The following is a 10117-nucleotide window of genomic DNA, read 5'->3' as shown; positions in this document are numbered from 1 at the left end:
TTGTTCTGAGGTTTGTTATCACACACGACAAACTTCGAAAGACTGTTCCCCCAGAGAGAATCAGCTACAGAAACTTTCTTTTTAAAACCTCCCTGAATGTGTAGAACACACTCTTGACCTCATTCTGTACGGTTCACTGACAGCGCAGAGCATTTAATCCACCCTCGATTACTTTTTACCAGCTATTTCTTCCCGAGGAAAAGCCCCTCCCCTGCCACGTTACCCCACATCAGCGCAAGGGTTCCCGTTGCCTACCACGACCGGCGATCCGAGAGAATGTTGCGGTCTGTTTCTGGTCTGCCGCTGTTTGGAGTCTGAATGCCGAAGCTGGCTTGTGACAGTCGCTTAGCAACTGCTTAGGGGCCGCTATTGATAGTCAGCGCGGGGGCCGCGGTTTCTGAACAATCCGGGGGGCCCCCCCCCTTTATGGGCCCCTACGGCTTTCCTCCTGAGAATCTACTGTAGGAGGAAAATCACTTCAGAACAGCCAAGAGACAGTTCAACTGTGTGTCCAATCCATTCCACACAGACAGGTCCGCATAAGTACAATCAATCCTTTAAGCGTTTATGTTAGACACAAGTTTTGACGAACATATTCAACTCTTTGAAACTTTTATTGGCTCACAGAGTACAAAATAAAAGAAATACAAAATTTTGCTCCTAAACATCTACATCGGTTCACTTTGCGATTATAATCATTACTATATAGACGTGTTAAGTTGCATAGTTTTTTTCAGAATTTCCTCATAGTTCGAAAGTCGTATTGTCCCCTCCTTGCTGAGAGTTGTGAAGGGCAAAAGTCGTTTAATTCCATCAGCGACTCGACAGTCTTTGATATTGAGCAAAAACTCATAAAACACATTTTTTTTTTTTCTTCTTTGAAACTCATGAAAGGTGATCTGAAAAGACGATTTCCTTCCACTTCCAAACCTACTTTCATTTTTAACCCCCTGAACAATTTAAAGATATAAGTTCATTAAGTGCATAAAATATGCCGTTTTCAATGTGCCGCAACTGTCCATACCAGCAGTTACAATGTTTATTAGTATAACAAATATTAGTTATTAATGTCACTGAGATACAATAAAGTTTCACAATTTGTATTTCTGTGGTGTAGAAGTGATGGGATCTATAAAGAAAAAGACTTTACAGAACTGAAATACAGCGAACTAATCGAGAATTTTAGATCACTAAACATGATCAGAGAAACAGATTTGTGTTTTGGATGTAGACAAAGGACCAGAAATTGCGTTTCTCTTTAACTCTCCTCATCCAGCGTGAGTGACGGCATGAGAATTCGGGTTTAAATGAATTTTTATTTTATAATATTTTTATTTAAAATAAAGTATTGCCGATAGATTTATTTGAAAAAAAAAAATTGAACTGTCGTTTGGAACATTTAAATGGCAACAGAATTATAATTTTTGTGTGAACTGTCCCTTTAAGAGTGTTAACGATGGATTCGTTCACAGTTTTAATGGACACTGATGCAGATGTTCTGAGATCAACACGGCGTGCCGATGATCAGCTCAGCTGGACCATCCTTCACTTTATCGAAGAACACCATGGGCGACGTTCCAGACACGATCTTCAGCTTCTCCTCCTGGACGGAAACGGGAGAGGAAAGGGACGTAGAGACAGCCGTAGCATTGGTGGACGAAGACAATGATGTCGTCGACGACAAAGGATCCAGAAGACACTCATCGCAACAGCAGCAGCAGCAGCCCATGAACGCCTGGCCGAGAGAGCGACAGATGCAGAGCAACAGAATGGGCGTCGCTCCCGCCCGCAAGAACAACAGGAACTGGCCAATCAGAGCGAGGAGATCCCACGTGGCCACGCCCACCTCCACACCCGAGTAAGCCAGAACGAAGTTCCAGACGTTTTCCGGCAAACTGCAGACGGCATAAACAGACGCCAGCGCCACCACAGTATGGGTCAGCTGACGCTCTTCGGCCGCAGTATAGCTTCTGGAGACGGCGATGCGGAAAGACGACGAAGACGATGGACGAATGCGTTCTTGGCATTCTCTTCCGCATGTGTCTTGTGAGCAGCTTGACCGCGCCAGTGACAGCAGGCGGCAAGCAAAAGAACATCCGAATGTCCACCACATTTCTGGCCTGATGTACGTCTCACCATCGAGTACAGGGTCTCCGGCAGCTTCACGGGGCGGCTTGCTGACCGCAACGAGTCCCACCGGCAGAACCCGTTCCGTGGATGACACCTCCTGCTCCAGACAGCCACATCAGCAGCTCCGGATAGGCCAGAACCAGAGATCCACACCCCGATCACCGACAACCTTTGGCCAGGAGATGGGCTGACCAGGACTTTCCACCTGCTGCGGTCCGCGGCTGAACACTTGGTCACCGCGGGAAGCAGTCAATGCCTGATCTGCACACAGAGTGAACAGTAGTTCACGCTGAGAGCGTCACCTTGAAGACACGTCAACAAACACATGAGAAATCACATGACTATGACTACCTTGCTTATAGGTAACAATACAGTTAACCTATGGTGTTAGCCCTACTACATTTTTTAAAAGGATCATTGTTTAAAAAATTGTGTTTTTTTTTTACATGTACCATAGTAAAACTTTTTTTTACCAGATAGGTCATTCTCAGGTTTTTTCGAATATGTTACCATGGTAAAAAACATTTTTTTTTTACATTTACCATGGTGATATTTTCTTTTTTGACCTCTAACTATGGTCAATTCCATATTTTTTACATTTACTATTGTGAGTACCACCATTTTTTGACGATTCTACCGTGATTAATAACATGTTTTTATGGACATGTATAATTGTAAAACCTATTTTTTCTAACAACATTTTTTTATGGACGTCTACTGAGAGACGTCATGTTTTTTTAGACATTTACCATGGGATATCATATTTTTTAACGGCTACTGAGGTGACATCCATTTTTTTTATACATTTACCATGGTGATATCATTCTTTTTTTGAAGACATCTACTATGATGATGCCATGTTTTTGAACATGTACAATGAGTAGAAACCACATTTCTGGGGACATTTACCATGATTATAATAATGTATTGTATTTTTTTTTAAATCTACTACATCCACAGTACTAGTGGTCATACCATGTTTTTTTTGAACATGTACAGTGTGTCATCACCATGTTTTTTAGGACATGTCTACTCTGGTGATTACATGGTTGTTTTTGAGACATGTGCCACAATGGGTTAACCTTTTTCTTTACATTTACCATGGTGATACCACTCCTTTTTGGATGTCTATCACATGGTAATGCTATGTTTTTTGAACATATACAAAGGTAAAAACACAATGCCCCCCCCCCCCCCTTTTGAGCCCACTACTATGTGCTGCTACTCATGTGTTTAGAATCTATCATTCTGCAGTACTATGGTTTGTCCTGCCATTTTTTTTTTGGGAGAGGGGGCATGCCCGCAAAGCCAGTCGCCTGGGATTTTTTTTTTTTTATTTACATCTACTCTGTTTAAACCAGATTTTGGACATATACCATGGTAAACCATGAGTTTGGATACTGTGATTGTTTTTTTTGGCATATACTTTTAGTAATTCCCAAAGGTACTTTTTTTTGAAATACATTGGAAAACATGGAAGTACTATGATTATTTTTTTTTTTGAGGCATATGCCTGCCAGTACCAGGTATTTTTTGCGGAAATACATTTTGGGAAAACCATCTAAAATGCCATGGTATATAGAATATGCAATCATTCCAATACTATGACATATATATATATATATATATATATATATATATATATATATATATATATATATATATACATTGTACCATTTTACACACACCATCACTAGTGGTAAGTGGCAGTACCTAGGAGTAGGCTGAAATGTTTCCCAAGTGGCAGTTCACTTGACCCGCCACAGAATACTGGTGGGCTGCATCTAATCCAGCCATGTTAAGGCTACTACTGTATAATAAAATGTTTGAATTGACCACAAAAGTGGGTTCAGCACTCTCCGCAGAACATTGCTGCCCTACAAAAAAAACACTCTAAGCACTCATTTCAACACTGCTAATAGGCTGGTGTATGCATGCTAATTGCCCGGAGATACTCGTTTGCCAGGACAATCAGGAAGCTTGGGTGCTGTAAAGAGGAGGCTGGAGAATGAACTCAGGAAGCTACCCTGAAAGCAGACTCTGGCTGATTTTGCTGGCGGCTGGGTACTGCACAATTTTACAGTTTTCTTTACTTGTTCTCTCAAGATTATGAAAAACAACAATCATAGCAAACGTCAAATCTGTTGTTTAATAATGTTATCAAAAACATTAGCAAAAATATATTTCAAAAAGAAAGTTTTGCTAATGTTTCCACAACATATTCTTTCTAAACTGTTCTCAGGCGGTCAAACCATCCAGTTTTTAAAATGTTTAAAAAAATAAACAAATAAAAAGTAAATTTTTTCCTTGGTGTTCCGAGCGATTCTATAACACCATTTTTCAGCCGCGATGGCAACGTTACTTCTGAGATTTCCCTGAATGCTGGGCATTTGTACACTTTTTAAATTCGTTGGCTAATAGTTCAGAACATTCTAAAGCAACTTTCCTCATAATTTACATAAAATGATATGTTCCCTTAATGTTTGTGTGTAACAAGGAAATACCTTTTTCATTTAAACAATTTAAAAAATTACATTTATGGGACTTATTTTAAAAAGAGGAAATCATATGAGGAATATTAAGTATAAGTATCATGTTCCATGTAGAATGTTTCTGTAAAATGTCTGGCTTATTGGCAAGTATATCAAAACGTAATTTTTGGGTCAGTATTGTGCATCCTTAAGAGCTTCATTTAGACAACTTTAAAGATGAGTTCCTTTTCTTAATATTTAGATTTTTTTGCTCCCTCAGATTCCAGATTTTCAAATAATTTGTATCTCAGACAAATATTGTCCGATCATAACTCAAACCATACATCAATGGAGAGATTATCTATTCAGCTTTCAGATGATGCATACATCTCTTTTAAAAAAAAATGACCCTTATGTCTGGTTTTGTGGTCCCAGATTGGTTGCCTATTTAATTGACTGATTGGTGCCTTTTGTTCGGTCACGACACCTCCACGTATGGCACTCATCCTGCAGGACAGATCTCCATCAGTCTTCTCTTGGTCAGCTCGTTGAAGATGACCACTGCAGATCAGAATTACATACAGCACCGTGACAGTCCCCAGAAGCCAGGCGTGGCCAGCGCGCAGTTCACGGTATTCTTCAGGTATAGTTGTTCCACACGATGCACATGAGCGCCCAGATTACCACCATTGCCCACGGAGAACACGATGAGCGCGAGCATCATGACGGCGTTACGCGCGGTAAACGACTCCTCCGTGAGCGGGAACAGCGGGTTATGGACCCGCAGCGAGCCGTTGAACGCTCGCGGCGTGGTGAAGACCGCGTCGTGTGTCGGGAGCGGTCTGTTCGCGGAGTTCGGTGCGCGTTCTCGCTCCGCGCTGCTGCTTGTTGTTTGGAGCCGCGCGGATCTCCGCGGCGCGCGCGCGGATCTTCAGCTCCATCATCTTCTTCAGCATCGCCGCGCGCGCCGCGGACGGCGTTTCATGCTCCAGCGCTGATGATGAGGATTGGGGACTTGCAATCAGGCTCGGTCTTCATCTCCGCCGCGCGTTTATCCGCCTGAACGAGGCCGGCGAACACAACTCAGAGCTGAACATGAAAACCGCGCAGCATCATATCCTTTGCGGACGCTCTGCTGAACGGATCTGATTGGTGCTTGGCGGAATGAGCCGGCGAGTCTCCAGTCTGATCATCTCAACAAGTTCTTGCTCTCTCTAGTTTCTCCGCCCGCTCTTCGGGGAACCCTCAAGAAGCGCCGCCGGAATCAAATCTGCCACCCTTCTGGACCATAATCGACACTGTTTGCTTACAGAAAACTGGAAAGTTTTGGAGATGTTGCCATGTGACTGCTTGCCTCCCTGCTGAAAGAATACAACAAAACTTAAAAGAAACCATCACAGAAATTCCCAATGGTTTTCCACTAGCAATACCATTACGAACCATCAACTTTTAAAACCATTAAATATTAAAAATGTTTCCTCAAGTGTTTGTTTGGGACAAATTCACTAGGATTTAGTGGTTTTTAACAAGCCACCATTAAAAGGTGGCTAAACAGAACCATTACAGTTATCGAAAAACCAGTACAAGTTTCCTAACTATAACCGTTAAAACCATTACTCTGGTTTATTTGGGTGATGGTTGTGGTTGGGGTCCTGTTTTATTTTTTTATTTTATTTTTTGTCCAGCAGGGCTGTCAATCCCTATTAACAACATAACATAAGTACACTTTTTGTTTTTTTCTTTTTTTCTCATTTGTAAGTTTTTATAAAAACTCTGAAACATTACACAAATTGGATGTTGTATGATGAAAATGGCACAAATGAAAACTTCTTAAATTTGAGCCTTTTAAGTCAAGCGAAAGGTATTATAGTTGTTGTGGATTCGCTCTTCTCTAGAGTTAGAGTTAATTTTTATTAAATCTTTGTAGTTATATTTTCTTGTTATAGTTATCTTTATTAGTTGTGTTTTGTGTTCATCCAATATCATTTTGTTAAGTTACTACTCTTTCTCTATAAAGAGTTTTCTTTGGATTGTCTTGCTCTAAGAGAAATAAAACGTAATGTTCATGCTAGCTAAATGTCACCTGAGGACATTTACGGTCTCTAAACCCTGTAATTTTCTATAGATAGATATATATATACATAGATATAGATATATATATATGCAAGAAAAAGACAAGTCCGGCAAATCCGTGCCAGGACACCAGAATATGAACGCTGCGCGAAAGTCTCTCGCTACAGCGTTTGCCTCCCGTAGAAAACATAAACACTTACATGGCTATAATGTATTAAAGATTGCTATTAAAATACAATTAAATGTACATTGCATTAATATAAGGAATATGTATATGTATGTTTCCTCAATACGCAAAATGGGCATAATGGACTAAGATGATAAAGGCCCAACTCAAATGCTTCTCTACATTTTAAAATACATAACTACTAGACCCCCTAATCCCTACGTCACGTGAACGTCACCGCTCTAGTCTGGAGGCAAAACATAAGGAAGAACTCATAGCAGGCGCGCTAAAGTTGGGGTTTTGACTTTTAAAATGCGTCTGTTGTTTTTTTTTGCTGCCCGAATAGAAGAACAGCACTTTGTTCAACACTAAATTCACCGGATCCCGCCGACCCTTCCTCACAGAAATCAAGAAGACAGTTTGTGGTTGAAGTGCAATACGTGGCTTACATACAGACAAGCGATCATAAATAATGCTCGGTTTGCAGTGCACCTTGCAATAGGTAAAATAATCTATGCATTGTACTGGTGTGTTGGGTTAGCTAGTACAAATCCCAGTTTATGTTTTTAGTAATGTGAAAAGTCGCCACCTTCAGCGCACTCTACTTAAATTGTTAACAAACATACAGCGATAGATTGTTGTGCCAGCCTTTGATGGTCTCTTAAAATAATCCACATTTGCTAATCATAAGTTAGCCCACGATAGTTAAATTAGACAATAAGCCTTACAAAATTCCCCAAACCACCCGAAAGTAATTCATATGTTTTTCTAGAAATCTCCAAAACTGTTAAAATGTTTTCCAAGAGAACAGATACAAGAACTAAACCAGGCTTATCTAAAAATAAATAATAAATAAATTTCGGCACTTGTAATGTTATCCACTCGTCATTATATTTTGGTCAGATAACCAGTTGGTCAGTGAACTGATGACAACTGATTAATTGATACATGGATGCAACTCCCACTTTTTTTATTATTATTTTTTTGTCCAAGGTCCCCCAGAGTCCAGGACTGTACATATTTCGGACAGTCCGTAACCTTCTTCTTGCATCCTGTTTAATAAAGCCTCCTAAAACTTGCTAGTTACGCTGTCACATTGCGTCCGCGCCTCTTTTTGCCTCAGCTAAGCCCCGCCCACCCGGAGGAGTTGCAATGTTTACACCTTTTAAGGTGTCTATATGTACAGGCAAGCAGGTGAGCCCAGAATAACGCAACCTGCAAAGTTGTCACGTTATCTTTTTCCATATAGAATAAACTGTCTACAAACTCGTTATATCACTGTGCCTTTGTCCATTAAGCTACATTATGTGTTTTATTTATAAGGATTTTCTATAGGGGAAAACGTTTAATGTAAATTTAACGCCCTGCTTGCTGTAACTCGTCTGCTTGCCTGTACGAGTGATCCTTTTCAATCACTTAATGCATTTCATTAATGCACGTTCATATTTGCTGGTCTGTATATACTTTGAGTCAACAACAAGACATTAGGCTAGGCCTACTTATTTTCCTTTATATCTTATTCTGTTATTAGGCCCTTAACGTTTTGCTGTATGGGAGACTAAGTTTGCGCATTGTGTTCCTAGCCATCTTCTTGCCGGGTAGTACATTACTAATAAACTATATATGAATTTGGTCTTTTAATTGAACTAAGTGTATCTTAATCATTCTGCCATTTATGTTTTGTTTTTTCTACAGCTTGAAACGCTTAGTGAAAAGACTTGGTAGTGCATTGTTGTGTTTACCATATTCCTGCTGTGTCCGTTAGCCACGGGATTTGCCGATCTTGTTCTCTTGCTTGGCATTACCTTTGAGTGTGGTCTGTCGGCCCATAGTAGTAGGCCTCACTAATTTAGTTTTTAATTATCTACCCATGCAATAGCTCCATGTCGCCATTGGGACCAATCTTACGATTTATGATGATCTGCAAGTGAACGGTGAATTTAGTTTTCTTTTTTTCTTGGTCTTCACCACCTGGCTACTGTTTAAAATTTTTGAGAGATTCTGAAGCAAAAAGAGTTATCAATAATCAGAAGAATAATAAAAAACACAAATAAGACTACCAAGGTGATGATGCTAGCTTCAGCGAGAGCTTCGGTGAGAGTGGTAATAATGTCTGAGAGTGACAAGTGAATGTCTAATATGAGATAGTTTTCGACACGCCATTGCTCCATGCTGTGTCTGTTTTTTACAGCAATGGTGCGGTTGTGGGTCTCTCAATAGATTCCAGAGAAGTAGCAACCGAAAACTGATGCCACGCCGTAGAGATGCAGCCTAACAAACCTTTTGCGACGCACTTTTAAAGGTAAACGTTTAGATAATAATAGATTGTATATTATCAGTACATCTAAATAACAATAAATTGTAAATTAAAACCTTCTAGTAGATTATTACTCATTAAATGAGTAGATTTAAGGGATGTTATCAGATAACTAACAGATCAGGCTAGGATTGGAGCTGAATAAAGTTAGTAACGAACAACACTATAAATTGTAAAATCTGTTCTCTTAATTCCAGTTTCATCCATCGTGTTTGGAATTAGAGAAAAGGAGTCTAGAACATATTTTTTTTTTTTTTGGCAGGGGTGGGGAAAGTTTAGCTAACGTTACATAGTTCAATATAACGTTTGACTGCGTTTGACAGCGGTAGTCGAAGTGGTAAAAATGAGGTTATAAAGGTTTGTTCCTTATTACACGTATTAAATAATTAATTTACTTAATAATAAAATGCACCCTATTGATATAAATTTTAGAGTGAATTGAGTTTGCAAAAACAGGGTGGAGTGTTTTTAGGCATTGTGATTCATTGACTATTACCTGTCTATATTAATAATACTACTGTATTTTTATACTTAAACTTGTTAGTGTAATAAATAACATACTGTAACATACTGTGGGTGCTGGTATGTGGAGATTAGTGGTGGCCACAGACTGGGACTGGTCTGTGATGGAGCATCAGTGATGATGCAGGTCAGGAGTGCTTGAGGGGACCATGGTGAGCATGAAAAAACAAAAGTTATGTTTCAGATAAGCCAGCAATAAAGTAGTGTGCTAAATGTGTATTGTACTGCTGTTTTATATAAGGAATCATACTAAACTAAACATGAAATATATATTATAAATAATAATTTAAGGAATCATACTGCAGTGAGGACTAATGATGTTATAGGCTGTGGGTCAGTGATGTCGGCTGGGTGCTGAACTGGTAGGTGGAGGATTAGTGTTGGCTGGGTGCTGAACTGGTAGGTGGAGGATTAGTGTTGGCTGGGTGCTGGTAGGTG

The 10117-nt window shown here is 39.8% G+C and overlaps 1 pseudogene; it reads right to left on the bottom strand.

Moving 5' to 3' along the window:
* Window positions 1–1394: 1394 nt before the first annotated feature.
* Window positions 1395–5325, bottom strand: LOC122141457 (annotated as a pseudogene).
* Window positions 5326–10117: the final 4792 nt, after the last annotated feature.

Source organism: Cyprinus carpio, chromosome B22, assembly GCF_018340385.1.
Source record: "Cyprinus carpio isolate SPL01 chromosome B22, ASM1834038v1, whole genome shotgun sequence".
Taxonomy (NCBI): domain Eukaryota; kingdom Metazoa; phylum Chordata; class Actinopteri; order Cypriniformes; family Cyprinidae; genus Cyprinus; species Cyprinus carpio.
This window is presented reverse-complemented; position numbering and strand designations above follow the sequence as displayed.